The following is a 15,563-nucleotide window of genomic DNA, read 5'->3' as shown; positions in this document are numbered from 1 at the left end:
GACGCCTAGTGCCTAGCAACACGTCTCAGGTTTTTCTTCGTGTGTGTTTTGAAGATATTTTAATTGATTTTTAGAGAAAGAGGGAGGGAGAGGGAGAGAGAAAAACATCAATATGAGAGTGAAACATCAGTCGGCTGCCTCCCGCATACCCCTACCCGGGATCTAGCCAGAAACCCAGGCATTTGTCCTGACCGGGAATCGAACCGGCAACCTTTTGGTGGACAGGATGGTGCCACACTGGCCAGGGGGTCAGGGCGCATCACAGGTTTTTATGCCTCAGGTCTGAGCCCCTAGGGAGGGAAGGAAACAGCAGGGTACCCTGATGGCCTACCGAGGTGGCCACATAGAGAACTGCCTGGGACTAGCCAAGTGCCCCCATCAGGCTGGAGATGTTGATGACACTCGCCCCACTTCCACAGGTGGGGGGAGGGTAAGCCTCCCCAGGCCCCGGATCTCCCCCAGCGCCCCCCGAAACACACCCCGGTGTCTGGGACAATGGCCGTCTCCCTGGCATGCTCACCAGGTGACCTGGGTGCCTCAGAGGGACAGCATCCGACCTCCAGCGCACCTGACGTCCCTTCCCCTGTCTCTCCCCCCCCTCGCTGGGTCCCTGTATCCCTCTCGCTGGGCCTTTGTTTGTTATTCAAACTCCTGTCCGTATCAAGACAGAATCATGTAACACAGCTGCATTGTTTGCAAAAATGGGAGGAAGCTCTGTTATCCATGGAGGGAAGGACAGTGTCTGAGTTTCAGGGAGAGCTCCGTGGTCAGAATGTGACGGGGAGGCCTTCGTGAAATGCACCTCTATCCCGCCAACTTCTCCCCTAAAACTCCCTGGCTACCCGGAGGTCCCTAAACTAACCCTCTCCCCGCGCTCTCTCCCTCGCCCTGCCCCTCTCCCTGCCTTCCTCTCTGTCTCCGTTCTTTCACCAGCCATGACCTTGAAGAAACTCAACTTCTGCCCCTCCCCTTGTTTGCTTTGGGCAGCTGACCTGGCCAGGCAAGCCTGTCCCGCCACTGCCGATTCGCATGCACAAGCAGCCCCCCCCAGGGGTTCGCAGGGTGGGGGCCCCCCTGCACTGGCTCCCTCGCCCGGTCACCCACCAGCCCTGTCAGACCTCCTTTACTCTCTCACAAACAGCCCCCACTGCGTTCCCAGTGCTGCGTCTGCACATGCGTCCTGAGTGTGCCAACCTCAGGGCCTTTGCACGGCTGTTCCCTCGGCTGAGAACGCTTCTCCTCAGATAGACATGTGACTCACTCCTAGGTGAATAGCCACCCTGGTGTGGCCGGGACCAAAGGGTTTCGGGGGACATGGGGCCTTCAGCCCACAGTTTCAGTGCTAAAGTGGGACCGTCCTGGGCAAACCTACTCCCTCAGCAACTTCACATCCTGTTCACTTGTCACCTTCTCAGTGGGTCCTTCCTTCCCTGGCCTGCCCATCCCCTGGGTCCCCATCCGTTCCTGGTTCCTCTCCTCCGTGGTGCTTATGCCCTTCTGATGTGCCATCTCTATTTTATTTATGTATTTGTTTATTCTCTGTCTCCCACCAGAATACAAAGATCCACAAGGGGACCACTGAGATTCTTATTTTGCTACATCCCCAGTCCTAAGGTGCCTGGCATATAGTAGGTGCTCAATAAATACCCTTTCGATAAAGGAATGAATTTATTGAGGATCTATTCTGGCCCCGGTTTCAGCAGTTTATGCAGATTAGCTCATTTAGGAACCATCAGGTGAGTGACGTACGCAGAGGGTCATGTGACACCTGACCGGCCAAGCAGCCCGAGGCCAAAACCATAAGCGGGTAAGAATTTCTGACAACTCTAGGATAAGAACCTTGGGATACAGCGTGCGCGTGTGGGCCTTGGAGATGGGTGGAATTCTAATCCTCCAGCCTCTCCCCCAGGAACCCGCCCCCCCCCCCCCCCATTCATCTTCTCCTCCCCCTCACTCATCAGCCTTGAAACCCTCCCTCTCTCAGGCTGGAGGGCTCGCCCAGCCCCCACTCCTGTCCCGGCTCCAGCCATATTTCTCTCCTCGATCCAGCTGCCTAACTCCCTCCCCACCACCACCCTGCGAGCGTGAGGCCTATGAGGGCGGAGACAAGGTTCATTTGTCACCCTCTTCCCAGCACCGGGGACACAGCTGCCACCAAGCACTGTTTGTCCCGCATTCCCTTCCCAGCCTCTCACACATTCCTCAGCCATGTCCTCCCTGCCCCCCCTCCCCCACAAGGTCACCTAGGAACTACATCAAGGACCTGCTGGACTCATTGGCCTGACCCCCTCTCTCCCTTCAACACCCCACGGGGGAGCCGGCTCTCCCGGATGCCCTGAGGCCTCGCTCTGGCCTGACTCCGTTTCCTCTAATGTTGGGGGTCCTCGGTCCTTCTCACTCTGCCAGCTCTGCCTGGGGAGCCCCTACTTTGTTGGTTTCCCACCAGCAACTGCTAAATCTCCCCCAGGGCCCTGACCGGTTTGGCCCCGTGGATAGAGCATCGGCCTGTGGACTGAAGGGTCCCAGGTTTGATTCCAGTCAAGGGCATGTACCTTGGTTTCGGGCACATCCCCAGTAGGGGGTGTGCAGGAGGCAGCTGATGTTTCTCTCTCATCGATGTTTCTAACTCTCTATCCCTCTCCCTTCCTCTCTGTAAAAAAATCAATAAAATATATTTAAAATAAAAAAAATAAGTCTCCCTCAGAGCCCCCATCCTTGGGCCTCTCCATCCCAGTGTCTCAAGTGCAGGAATCACCCCACTGTCTCCGAAAACCTGCTCTCTTCCTGGTTCCCAGCCTCGGACATGGGGCCCACGCCCACCCCGCTTCCCAAGCCACAGACGGAGCCCTGGGATCTCCCCGAGCCTCCCTCTCCCTCATTCCTCCTCTGAGCCATCACTTTCTTCCTCCGATCCCTTCCATGGCTCCCTAGTGCTCTTGAGATAAAGACCAGGAACCTGGCATGGCCCTCAAGGCCCCATGTGACCTGTCCCCTCAACCCTTTCCTGGGCCACCCCTTCCCCCCTCCACTCAGCCCCTCAGCGGCACCAAACCCTCTCTCGCTGCCAGGCCTTTGCACCGGCTGTTCCCTCTGCCGGGAGCACTCGCACCCGCACCTCCGTGCTGCTCCATCCAGGACCCGCTGCACTCGTATTGGTCTGACTCTCCCTCCCTTCTCCGCCCTTTGGACACCGGATCTGGAGCGTCCCCTTCACCACTCCTCTAGCTAATGCTGCTCGTCATTTGCTTCCTCCAGGAAGCCCACCCTGATCCCCTGAACGAGCCAGGCTCCCTGTCACACACCTCCCAGAACCACACCCATCTGGCATAAAACACCCCCCATAAGCTCACGTCTGCATTGATTGAATAATGCCTGGCTGCCCCGCGGCTATGAACACCCCAGGGGCAAAGACCATGTGGTGAATCCCCGGCACCTAGAATACTGCCTGACACCCACCCAGGTCTATGTATCTATATATATAAAAGCCTAAGTGAGCAGCTGACTGGCCGGTAGCTATGATGCATAATGACCACCGGGGGCCAGACGCTCAACGCACAGGCATGGAAACATGGAACAGACTGATGAATCTCAGAAGGAAGGGAGGAGGGGGAGGACAGGAAGAGATTAACCAAAGATCTTATACGCTCACTAGAGGCCTGGTGCACAGATTCGTGCGCCAGTGGGGTCCCTCGGCCTGGCCTGCGGGGATCATGCCGAAACCGGCTCTCCGACATCCCTCAAGGGGTCCCAGATTGTAAGAGGGTTCAGGCCAGGCCGAGGGACCCCAGCGGTGCACGAATCCATGCACTGGGCCTCTAGTTGATAAATACATAGATGAATGAATGGATAGTTCTCTAAGAGCCAACCCAGCTCTGAGAGTCTACCGGGGACACTCCTTTCCTCAAACACCTTCTGTGGATCTTTGCTGCCCACAGGATCTCATTTCCTTGGGCATAGAGAGACCCCTAATTCCTCCACCGTGTTCACTAGCCTAGGAATCCCAAACTCTGCTGTGTCAGAATCCACCAGGGAGGCCAACAATGCAGATTTAGGAGGTCTGGGCTCGGGCCCAAGAGTCAGCATTTCAAGAGCTTCCAAGGGATATTGTTGGTGATGGTGGTGGTGATAACGATGTTGATGGTGATGAAGATTATGATGGCCCTGGCCAGTTTGGCTCAGTGGATAGAGCGTTGGCCTTCGGACTGAGGGTCCCAGGTTCGATTCTGGTCAGGGGCACATGCCCGGGTTGTGAGCTCGATCCCCAGTGGGGGGCATGCGGGAGGCAGCCGATCAGTGATTCTCTCTCATTCATTGATGTTTCTAACTCCCTCTCTCTTCTTCTCTGAAAAAAAAAAAAAAAAAAAAGATGATGATGGTGAAGATGATGATAATAGGGATGGAAGTGATGATGATGATGGTTCTATCGATGGTGATGATGGCGAAGATGATGATGATGGTTATATCGATGGTGATGATGGTGAAGATGATGATGACAGTGATGATGATGATGATGATGGTTCTGTCGATGGTGATGATGGTGAAGATGATGATGATAGGGATGGTGGTGGTGAGGGTGGTGATAATGGTGATAGTGATGACGGCAGCAACTTGCTCATTTTGACATATTTCCTTGCAACAGGCACAGTTTTTTGTTTTATTTTTTTGTTAATAATTTTAAATGGTTTATTTATTCATTTTGTTGTTGTTGTGAATCCTCACCTGAGGATATTTTTCCATTGGTTTTTAAGGAGAGCGGAAGAGAGAGGGAAAGACAGAAACATCCTCACACATCGATGGGTTGCCTCCTGAACGAGCCCTGTCAGGGCTGGGGCTGGTGAGGAGCCTGAAACCAAGGTACGTGCCCTTGACCAGAATCGGACCCGGGACTCTGTGGTCCTCAGGCCGATGCTCTACCCACTGAGCCAACCGGCTAGGGCCAGGCACAGATTCAGGTGCTGGGATGGAGGCGTGAACAAGAGACAGGAGTCTTGCCCTCCAGGAAACCAAATGTAATGCGTGGACCTCGTCCGGAGCTTGGTGTGAACAAACCGACTGTAATAAGACACTTGGGAACAATGGGGTGAATCCAGATCGGGCTTGGGGATTCAGTAGTAGCAGTAGTAGTAGTAGTAGTAGTAGTAGTAGTAGTAAAAAATTACCGTTAAATTTCTTAGAAGGCCTAATGGCAGTTTTTATGTTTAAAAAAAAGTCTTAATTTTCATTTTAAACATAAAGTATTTTTTTTAATATATTTTATTGATTTTTCACAGAGAGGAAGGGAGAGAGACAGAGTCAGAAACATCGATCAGCTGCCTCCTGCACGCCCCCTACTGGGGATGTGCCCGCAACCCAGGTACATGCCCTTGACCGGAATCGAACCCGGGACCCTTGAGTCCGCAGGCCGACGCTCTATCCACTGAGCCAAACCGGCGTCGGCTGAAAGTGTTTTTAAATTAAAACCATTGGCTCTCCCCCACCTCTTTGGTGGGGATCACTGTGAGGCGCACATTTCTCTCTGACTCCCAGAGTTCCTTGGGACTAGCGCCCACGTGCCCCGGTGGTAATTTGCTCAGCGATGCCCTCCACCAGCTGCCTTGCCTGTCCACCCCCACCCCCACCCCCGGGGCAGCACTTCCGGGGGTCGCCTCCCACACACCCTGCACTCCAGCCTCACCTGGGGTCTGCTTCCGGGGGACCCCCAGCTAAATCCAGTGTGGCCAAGGACCTGTGATGACAAGAATTCGCATAATCTGCCCAGCCAGCGGGACTCAGTGGTTGAGCATCGACCTATGAACCAGGAGGTCACGGTTCCATCCCCAGTCGGGGCACATGTGTGGGTTGTGGGCTCGATCCCCAGTGGGGGACGTGCAGGAGGCAGCTGATCAATGATTCTCTTGCGTCATTGATGTTTCTCTCTCTCTCTCTCCCTCTCCCTTCCCCTCTGACATCAATAAAAATGTATATATATTTTTTTTAAGTATTTTAAGAATCTGAATAGGAAGGTCTCCAGGTTAGCTGAGACCCTGGGGTCAACATGAAGCTCACGGATTGTTCTTGTGTTTAGGAAATGCAGTCCCAAGTACTAAGGGATGAATGGACATCGGACCTGCAACTTACTCTCAAATAGAGAGACGGAAACGTCAAGCCAATGTGGTAAAATATACACAATGGAGAGTCAGGGTATATGGGAGTGCTCTGTACTATTCTGGCAATATATTATAACCTTTAAATTATTTCAAAATAAAAATAAGCTTTGTAATCCACTGGTAGTATTTATGAAATTCTTACTGATGAAATTACATGATGCGTGGGTAGGAGATTAGAAGAGGCAATGGATAGGACAAATTTAACTTAGTGCTTATAATTGCTAAGCTGGAGATGGAGGTAGGGGGTTGGTTCTCTTGTTCTTAGAAGACACTCAGGTGTTTCTGCCCCAGGGCCTTTGCACATGCTTTTCTTAGTGAGTGAAACACTCCATGCTCTATTTCTCCACTTCCCTTCCTCCCACTCAAGGTCCAGCTCAAATCTCACCTTTTCCCTTTTACTTCTCCCAGGTTTCATTCGCCCAACAGGTACCGCAGAGACCTCAAACTGAGGCCCTGGCCAGTTTGCTCAATGGTTAGAACATTAGCCCACAAACTGAAGGGTCTCAGGTTCGATTCCAGTTAAGGGCACATACCTCGATTGCAGACTTGATCCCCAGCCCTGGTCAGGGCACATGTGGGAGGCAACCAATTCATGTGTCTCTCTCACATTGTTGTTTCTCTCTCTCTCTCTGTCTCTCCCCTTCCCTTCGATGCTCAAAAAAAAAAATCAATGGAAAAAATACCCTCGGTTGAAGATTAACAAAAAATAAAACAACTGAGGGAGGTAGATTAGCCACAAGAAACAGCGTGGGACAAGGTTGGTGATAAACAGTAATAACTTGCACGCAGCAAGCTCTGAGCCAGGCATGTTCTACGGGCTCGGTGGGTGTTTCACTGAATCTCATTCAATTCTCAGAACAGCCCTGTGAATTAGGTGCCATGATTAGCCCTATTTTACAGATAATAAAGTTGAGGCCCAGGGAGATGAACTTGCCCACTGTTGCCAGTAGGAAATGGCGGAGAACGTAGGCGGGGGGTGGGGGGGTAGGGGGGGTGGGGGGGGGGGCAGATCTAGACCCTTTACTCCCACCCACTCACAGGTAACAGTCAGGCAGCCAATCAGGGGAGGCAGGGACTGGGTTACCAGAGCCAGGCCACACTTGGCAGAATGTCACCTGCCCCATGGGCTCAGTGTACCAACTTTTCATGAGAAACCAGAAGTCCTGTTGTTATGTAAACTCACTCTCTTTTTAAATATTGGCAACTAGTGAGAGAAAAATACATACATACACTGTGTGTGTGTGTGTGTGTGTGTGTGTGTGTGTATATATGGTGTCCCAAAATTTACACAAGAAGTAATTTTGATAGAAAACACAGGTTTATAATTAAAAATGTAAATATTTTATTGATTCATAAAGTATACAGTATAGGGTTATACTGCAGACTGAAGGAATAGCACTTCGGGTAAATGGCCTCCACGGCTTTGCTGGCACAGACGCAAAGCCGTGGTCTTCATTGGTCTTCATTGTCCCTGCTCCTGGGCCATCACTGGTACTTGGTAAAGCTTATCAAATTGAAGGGATTGAAATCAAAGGGCAACAGATATTAGAATCTGATTCAATAAACCAAGTAAAATTAGGCTTTTTGTTGTTGTTGTTGTTAATGCTCATGCAAAATTCAAATCTTGCGTGAATTTTGGGATATATATATATATTTATATTTATATATTTATGTACACACACACACACACACACACACACACACACACACAAATAAAACCCTTCACAGGCTGTGGTATATGTGTGTCTTATTGTGGGAGATGCCAGCCTTAGAAGGTGACAGAAACTGGGGACGGGAGCCAGGGTTCGCCGGGCGGGGTGGGCAGGGGATGGCCCAGTTGGGGACATTCCACCTGGGTCTCAGATCAAACCTGGAAGACAGCGCCAGGTTTCCCCACGCCTCTGACCCCTGGCCCATTCCGTGGGCCTCTCCCAGCTCTGTCTACACTCGTTTTCTGAGCTCCTCCAGCCTCAAGCTCGTGAGCTCCAGACCTGGACCCTCGGCCCAGACCCACGATTCCCACTCCACACGCCCCCCACCCATCTGTCCCCTACCCCCACCCCCCGCACAGTCCTGGTAAACAAACAACAACAACCATTTCTCTCTTTCTTGAGTTCATCCCCACATCTAGTCTATGAGGAATCCATTTCTGCCGTCAAAATGGACCCAGAATCAGGCCACTTCTCACCAAATCCACTGACCACCAGCCTGGTCAGACCCAACGTCACCTCCCACCTGGACCGTGCCTGGATCATCCCCCCGAGGCCCCTGTTTCAGTCTTTTTAATTTTTTTTAACATATTTTATTGATTTTTTACAGAGAGGAAGGGAGAGGGATAGTTAGAAACATGGATGAGAGAGAAACATCGGTCAGCTGCCTCCTGCACACCCCCCACTGGGGATGTGTCCGCAACCAAGATACATGCCCTTGACCAGAATCGAACCCGGGATCCTTTAGTCTGCAGGCTGACACTCTATCCACTGAGTCAAACCGGTTAGGGCCCTGCTTCAGTCTTAACCACCACCCCTCCCCCACCCACCCGCCCCCGCAATCTGTTCCCCAGGCAGCTACTTACAGCAGCAGTTCACACCCTCTGCTCTGAACCCTCCATGGCTCCCTGCTCACTCCCTGTCAAAGCCAAGCCCTCCCCCTGGTTTACAAGGCCCCATACAATCTGGGTCCCATTGCCCACTCTCTACCCTCCCCTTGCACCCTCTCCCGCTTGCTCACCCTGCTCCAGTCCCACTGCCCCTCTGGCTGTTCTGCACATCACGCAGTCCCACCCCAGGGCCTTTGCACTGGCTGTGTCTCCGCTGGACCCCTATTCCCCACGCACACAAATACACAATTTAAAATAATCCCTCACCCTAACCGGTTTGGCTCAGTGGATAGAGCGTCGGCCTGCAGACTGAAAAGTCCCAGGTTCGATTCCGGTCAAGGGCATGTACCTTGGTTGCGGGCACATCCCCAGTGGGGAGTGTGCAGGAGGCGGCTGATCGATGTTTCTCTCTCATCAATGTTTCTAACTCTCTATCCCTCTCCCTTCCTCTCTGTAAAAAATCAATAAAATATATTTAAAAAATAAAATAACCCCTCATCTGGTAAAGATCATACTGAATTATTTACAGGCAGAAATACGATATCTGGGATTTACTCTAAAATAATCCAGAAAAATAAAATTAAGGGGTCTCCTTGAAAGCAAGAACGGCAGAATGCTGGTCATTGTCGGCATCGGGTGACGACCAGGTGGGGTTCAGCATATGACTCCTGCTTCTGTGTGCACTTGCGAAATGCCATCATAAAAATAAATAAAACGCCCCGTAAAAATAAAATAGCGTTTGCACGTACCCCTCACTCATTATCCCCCTTCCTTCCTTCGCTTCTATCTCCTTGCCTGCTGTCTGTCCCCCGCGGCTAGAACGTCGGGGCAGGAATGTCCTAGCACGTGGCTGGTGCTAAATGAACGCTTGTTGAATGAATGAATGAATGAATGAATGAATGGAAAAGTGCTCTGATGGAAACAGACACGCTGTTATCACAGAGCATGAGTATGGAGGTGTAAGTGCCACACGAGCAAGCGTGGCCAGGAACGGCCTTTTGGAGGAGGTGACCTTTGAGCAGAGCTGATAAGCGGGGGGCAGTGTGGGAAGGTTGAGAGGAAGGGTGCAAGGGAGAGGGCACGCTCTTGGCTCCTCATAACTACTGACTGGGTGGCAACGCTGCAGCTGCCTGTCACTGCCTCCCTGTCTGAACCCTCCCCCGTGTCCTTAACATCCCCTTCTGCCGGGGTTCATGTCCCGGCATCAAGGAGGGTTCAGGAATCTGGAGAAGGGACTGTGCGTAGATGACATAGGAATCCAGAGACTAATAAAGAGTCCGGAGACGAGATATAATTTTGAAAGGCATTAGGGGTCAGAGGACCTTCAGCTGAAGGAACTGAAGGCTCCCTCCTTGTCTAGGACCCCTGTTTTTATTAACACAATTTGTCCCAAGGCAGGTGGAGATAACACACTTCAAAGGGTAAGGTTTCAAAGGGCACAGAAGCATTGTCAGTTTGGGGAATAGCCTACGGCTGTTCAGGTGTTTGGCCAGTAGGAGGCAATAACATGGAGATGAAGATGCCCTTTAACTGTCCGGCAGCCACAATCCGTTTCCTATTCAGGTTTGGGGGAATGCCTTTAGCCATTCCCAACAGTGACTCCATGTGTGACGCAACCCTGTTGAGTCCCCAAGTCTCATCAACCTTTTGATGAAACTCTCAGAATTATGACAATTATGCTGGCACTGGTCTACGGCACCCTCCCCCCCCCTGCCCCCACCAGTGCACCACTTTGAAAGGTTCCTATGGGTTATGTACCCACCCAGGCAGCCATTTGCTGGACGTCGGCATTTGCGCTAATTATTTCCTATCTAAATGGAGGCCCTGGGGAATAGGATTTAACAGAAAACATTCCGCTCCCAGTGGGTTTGGCAGTCTCGTTATCAGGAGGCCCCCTGGCACCTTGGTAAAGGCTACGTCCCCAGCAGGTTCAGCTCCAGCAGCGGCCAGAAGCCCTGGGCGGAGGTCTCCTCAGGCCACTGTGGAGGGGGGGTCTAAGGGCGGGGTTTGGGGAGAGAGGAGAGGATGAGGGAGGCAGGGGGACAGGAGAAGCGGAGGGAAGTCGGGGCGGGGGAGGAGAGTGGGGGGCCCAGGTGCGGCTGGCAGACAAGAGGGTCAGTGATGGTGAGAAGAAGGGAGGCTGCACAGCAATGAATAAATAAAGCCATGTCCGGGGCCAGGAGGCCTGGGTTCGAATCTCAGCCCTGCCATTTCCTGGCTGCGTGGTTTGGGGCAAGTCACTTTGCCTCTCTGTGCCTCGGTTTCCGCATCTGCAGAATGAAAATGACCCCTCGTGAGCTTTGAAATGTCCAAGTCAATATCTGTGCCTGACACTTAATAGCATAGTGTGCCTCCTGCACGCCCCCTACTGGGGATCAGACCATGGTTCAGTGGTTTGTGAAATATGATTGACGCTTGATCGCGGGTCCACTTATACACAGCACTTCTCAATAAACATACAGTCGCCCCTCTGTATCTGGGTTTTGTATCTGTGGATTCGGCCAACCGCAGATCAAAAACAATAACATCTCCTTTTATTTTTTTAAATATATTTTTATTGATTTCAGAGAGGAAGGGAGATGAAGAGAGAGACAGAAACATCCATGATGAGAGAGAATCATTGATTGGCCGCCTCCTGCATGCCCCCCACTGGGGACCGAGCCCACAACCCAGGCATGTGCCCTTGACTGGATTCGAACCTGGGACCCTTCAGTCCGCAGGCTGACGCTCCATCCACTGAGCCAAACCAGCCAGGGCGATAACATCTTCTTTTTAATTTTTTAAATTACAATTTACATTCAATATTACTCTGCATTCGTTTGGGGCGTACAGCATAGAACAATAGCATTTTTGACCCACAGTTGAGAATAAACGGCACCACGGACCTGGTGCCGACAAACCAACACTCGGCTTCCCCCAAGTGGGACACAGGCCTCACCACCACCCCAGAGTGACACCCACCAAATCGCAGCCAACGCTGCCAAGATCCCATGACATAAAATTCGGCCCATAGTCCAGCCCAGCCCAGCCCAGAAATGGTGGCTGTGGGTGCTGGGTAATGACCTCACATAGCAACGCCCGGCTTCCTCTCCCTAGCGACTAGCCTCCTTGGAGTTTCTTCAGCCCAGGAACATGACTTGCTTTATAGCCAGGTGCAAACATTTTACACTTTAACCAAATGTTTGTGAATCGGTTTCATACCTCATCTCATTGGATCCTCACAGAAGTCCTGGAGTAGGTAGATAGGAGACTGGGTGGAATCCTACTTTCTTTTCATTAGCCGGAAAACAGAGATTTAGAAAGCTTAGAAACTTGACCCAACTGAAAAGAAGTAAGAAATGGTGGACCTTGAAAGTGACTTCAGGTTTTCTCACTGCACAGAATATAGTCAAACACTGCTACAGTTAAATATTTTATCCTTTGTTCTTCCTGATTGATCTACAATAATAATCTGCTTCATGTTGATATTTACTGCTGTGTTGCTGACAATTACCTGAAAGAGAAGTTGGGGTGCTTCATTGGGCTGGAAAAAGCTTAGCTAAATCAAAAAGCAGGTCAAATGAAGCAAGTTTATTCTATACATATAAAAGGCTAAGTCAACTCGCACATGCACGATACAGCTCTCACTGGCGCCAGTCACGTGTGTGTTTTGATCTGTTATTGTCAATCGTGAATTTGGTTGACACTTCTATTATAGAGAAAGGGTGAGTAGCGATATTAAAATATTTCTTCTAATTAATTTCCTTTCAATGTGCACAAATCCGTGCACCGGGACACTAATATATAATAATATGAACCTGCTGTGGACTGAATGTTTGTTCCCCCAAAAAATTCATGTGTTGCCCTGGCCAGTGGCTTGGTTGGCTGGAGCATCATCTCATACACCGAAGGGTTGCGGGTTTGATTGCCAATCAGGGCACATACCTAGATGTGGGCTCGATCCCCAGTCAGAGTGCGTTCGGGAGGCAACCAATCGATGTCTTTCTCTCACACCGATGTTCCTCTCTCTCTCTCTCTCTCTCTCTCTCTCAAAATCAATAAAAATATATTCTCAGGTGAGGATTTAAAAAAAATGTATATGCTGAAATCCTAACCTTTAAATTGATGGTGTTTGGAGGTGAGAGCTTTGGAAGGTGATTCGGCCATGAGGGTGGGGCCTTCATGAATGGGATTAGTGCCCTAGAAAAGAACCCCATCCCCCCTGAGGCTCCCTCAGCCCACCCACCTGTGAGGACACAGCCAGAAGCCGGCCCTCACCACACACAGAATCTTGGTCCTGGACTTGCCAGCTTCCAGAACTCTGAGAGAGAAATGCTTGCTCTGTGAGTCACCCAGCCTGTGGTATTTCTGTTACGGCAGCCGGAACAGGCTAAGACAGTGCCTGTATGTGCACCTATATGTATATGTACACATATATAGATACATGGATATCTAACATAGATTGTCATCTTAAAGCCTAGAACCAACTCATACTGGGTTAACTCTATTTTGTTGATTTTGCAAATAAATACATTGCTTGAGGCTGCCCCCCACCTCCCCACAGGCGCCAGCCCTGAGATTCAAACCCGTTCCACCAGCCCAGAGCCTGAGCCCTTGGCTGCGCCACCCCCTCCTGTCTGTCCTCCGGGCATCGCTCTGCCTGACACCTGAAATCAGGGCAAAGTGTCCTCTTGCTCAACCTCAGCTGTGAACAGCACTACTGACAACTCAAAGTCTTGCCGCTCTGTGCATGTCCGCGGAACCTGGAACCCCACAAAGAGCGCTGCTGATTCTGGGGTTACAAGGACTTTTTGGGCCCTACTGGTTTGGCTCAGTGCATAGAGCATCGGCCTGCACACTAAAGGGTCCCGCAGGGTCCCGGGTTCGATTCCATCAAAGGCACATGCCTGGGTTGCAGGCTCGGTCTCCAGTAGGGGGCGTGCAGGAGGCAGCCGACCAATGGTTCTCTCTCATAATTGATGTTTCTCTCTCCCCCTTCCTCTGTCTGTAAAATAAGTAAAAAAATATCCTCGGGTGAGGATTAAAATAATAATAATAATGAGGATCACCTGTATCTGTCTCCTTGTCTATTTCCTTTTGTTTTCTTACTCTAGCAGGGGTCCTCAAAGTGGGGCCCGCCGAAAACATTTATCCGGCCCACGGGTGTTTTTGCCGCTGCCTGTTGCTTAGCAGCCGACTAGTTGTTTTTTTTAACTATAGTCCGGCCCTCCAACCATCTGAGGGACAGTGAACTGGCCCCCCGTTTAAAAAGTTTGAGGACCCCTGCGTCTAGAGCAGTGGTTCTCAACCTTGGCTGCACATTAGAATCACCTGGGAATCTTTTTAAAATCCTGATTGCTGGGCCTCATCCTCCGGAAATTCTGTTTCTTTGTTACTAATGTTGTGGCCCCCACCCCATCACAAAGAAACAGAATTTCCGGAGGATGAGGCCCAGAAATCAGGATTTTAAAAAGATTCCCAGGTGGTTCTAATGTGCAGCCAAGGTTGAGAACCACTGCTCTAGAGTGTGAATCCCATGAGGACTGCAATGTTTTGTCTACTGTTTTATGAAATATTTTTATTGCCTGGCCAGTGTGGCTCAGTGGTTGGGCATCGACCTATGAACCTGGAGCTCACGATTCGATTCTGGTCAAGGGCACATGCCCAGGTTGCGGGCTGGATCCCCAGTGTGGGGCATGCAGGAGGCAGCCAATCAATGATTCTCTCTCATCATTGATGTTTCTCTCTCTCTCCCTCTCCCTTCCTCTCTGAAATCAATAAAAAATATATATATTTTTTTTAAAAAGCGGACCCACCCAGAAGACACCACCCGCCAGCAGAATCTGGGAGGAAACCTCCAGGGCCTGAGCAATTTAGCCCAAAGAGGGAAAGGTAGAGGGACCAGCATATGCAAAAGCCTAGAAGAGAATGAAGCGGGAGAGAAATTGGACATAGGGAGGGGGGACAGAAAATACACTCACCCTCACGTCTTCCTCCTGAGTCACTCACAGGGCCCGCCCCCCCCCCCCCCGCCCCCCGCCCCCGACTCTGCAGGGAGGGAAGGGCTGGGGCCTGAGTCTGCGGGAGGAGGGGCTGAGGCCTGGACCCCTGGGTGCGAGGAAGGAGGGGCTGGGGCTGAAGACTGAGAGACCCTCACTGGCTGTCTGTGTCACAGGTAAGCACGTGGGCCCCCTTCCCACTGAGCGTGGGAAGAGAAAGGTTACCCCCGCACAGACCGTGGTGAGGCCTCTGCTGCCCCCTTGTGGCCACCTGGAGCGGGCCCATCACCCAACTCGGTGCCCCTGGTGACCCCAGTCTCCTGGTGACCCCCCAGGACAAAAGGCAGAGGCCTGGACACATATGCTCCTTAGCTACTCCAAGTGCTGAGGTTCCTGAGACCACCCCACCCCCATCTCTGGCTTCCGGATAAACCCTAAATCTGCAAGAGACATACCCCGCCCCACCCAAGCCACCCGTTTTGTAGCCCGAATAACGGAGACCCAGAGAAAGGGAGTGAGGGTTTGGCACCTGCCAAAAACCCCGGCTCCAGGATGGATGCCACTCCCGCGCATTCCTTAGCTTTGCAAATGGGATTTTATAAAAAGAATCGGGACTCCTTCCTCCCACCTGGTCGCTCCTCTCCCGGAGACCCCCTCCCCGAAGGCTCGCAGGATCCCGGCTCCGATGCCGCGCCCCCCTCCCCCAACCCCCCAACAAGGACCACCTCCCCGTGGGCATCCCGCGTCGGTCAGTCTGTCTCGCCCTCGGTCACATCGGAGCCCCTCCCTCCTCCAGAGTCGGGTGGGCCCTTGGGGGGGGGGGGGGGAGCGTTGCCAGGA

The sequence above is a fragment of the Myotis yumanensis genome, unplaced genomic scaffold, assembly GCF_028538775.1.
Source record: "Myotis yumanensis isolate MYYU_CA2020_CCGP unplaced genomic scaffold, mMyoYum1.0.hap1 SCAF_23, whole genome shotgun sequence".
In the NCBI taxonomy this organism is placed as follows: Eukaryota; Metazoa; Chordata; class Mammalia; order Chiroptera; family Vespertilionidae; genus Myotis; species Myotis yumanensis.
This window is presented reverse-complemented; position numbering follows the sequence as displayed.